The sequence below is a fragment of the Tupaia chinensis genome, unplaced genomic scaffold (genome assembly GCF_000334495.1).
Source record: "Tupaia chinensis unplaced genomic scaffold, TupChi_1.0 Scaffold000617_2, whole genome shotgun sequence".
In the NCBI taxonomy this organism is placed as follows: Eukaryota; Metazoa; Chordata; class Mammalia; order Scandentia; family Tupaiidae; genus Tupaia; species Tupaia belangeri.
The window spans coordinates 1,029,321-1,030,460 of NW_006160137.1; the positions used below are offsets into that span (position 1 = coordinate 1,029,321).

Here is a 1,140-nt window from a genome sequence, read left to right on the forward strand (position 1 = left end):
GTGTCTTCTCCTGGGAGAACTTATGTTCTGAGTGGGACATGGACATCATTTTACCATAATGTGGTAAGTGATAAGAGTATGGAATGCAAACTGTACTACACGGTGAAGTGATAAGCTCATTGTCCAAGAGTGACCATTTTCCATTGATAAAAGATGATACATTAAGAAAACGAAGAGGCTGTTTTCTGGGTTTCACAGCGTGAGGCACCATGAGCAGCAAAGTCTCTTGCGACACCCTATAAGAGGCGGTGCGGGAAGTCCTGCTTGGGAACCAGCGCAAGCGCCGGAAGTTTTTGGAAATGGTGGAGCTGCAGATCAGCTTGAAGAACTATGACCCTCAGAAGGACAAGTGCTTCTCGGGCACCGTCAGGCTTAAATCTACTCCCCACCCCAAGTTTTCCGTGTGTGTCCTGGGGGACCAGCAGCACTGCAATGAGGCCAAGGCTGTGGGCATCCCCCACATGGACATTGAGGCGCTGAAGAAACTCAACAAGAATAAGAAGCTGGTCAAGAAGCTGGCCAAGAAGTATGATGCCTTTTTGGCCTCAGAGTCCCTGATCAAGCAGATCCCATGAATCCTGGGCCCGGGTCTAAATAAGGCTGGCAAATTCCCTTCCCTGCTAACACACAATGAGAACATGGTGACCAAAGTCGATGAAGTGAAGTCCACAATCAAGTTCCAGATGAAGAAGGTGCTGTGTCTAGCTGTGGCTGCTGGCCATGTGAAGATGACCAATGATGAGCTTGTGTACAATATCCACTTGGCTGTTAACTTCCTGGTGTCATTACTCAAGAAGAATTGGCAGAACATCCGGGTTTTATACATCAAGAGCACCATGGGAAAGTCCCAGTGTCTGTATTAAAGCACATCTTAATAAATTCTAGTGCCACCAAAAAAAAAAAAAGAAAATGAGTTCAGTGACAAAACATGATAAAGGTATTGAACAATTATCCAGCACCAAGTAGGTGCAAGTATAACCAGCATTGTGACAACACATGGATGTTTAATCCCATCAGTCCTCAAACAGTCACTGATGGCATTTTGTATAATGTCTACCTAATAGACAGTGTTAAAAATGGTTGTCTCTTGACACTATGGATTTGCTTCCCTTCTGGTTAGGAGGCAAAAGAAGAAGAGAT

The 1,140-nt window shown here is 45.0% G+C and overlaps 1 pseudogene; it reads left to right on the top strand.

Moving 5' to 3' along the window:
* The first annotated feature begins 209 nt into the window (after positions 1-209).
* On the top strand, positions 210-890 carry LOC102488888 (60S ribosomal protein L10a pseudogene; annotated as a pseudogene).
* The last annotated feature ends 250 nt before the right edge of the window (positions 891-1,140 follow it).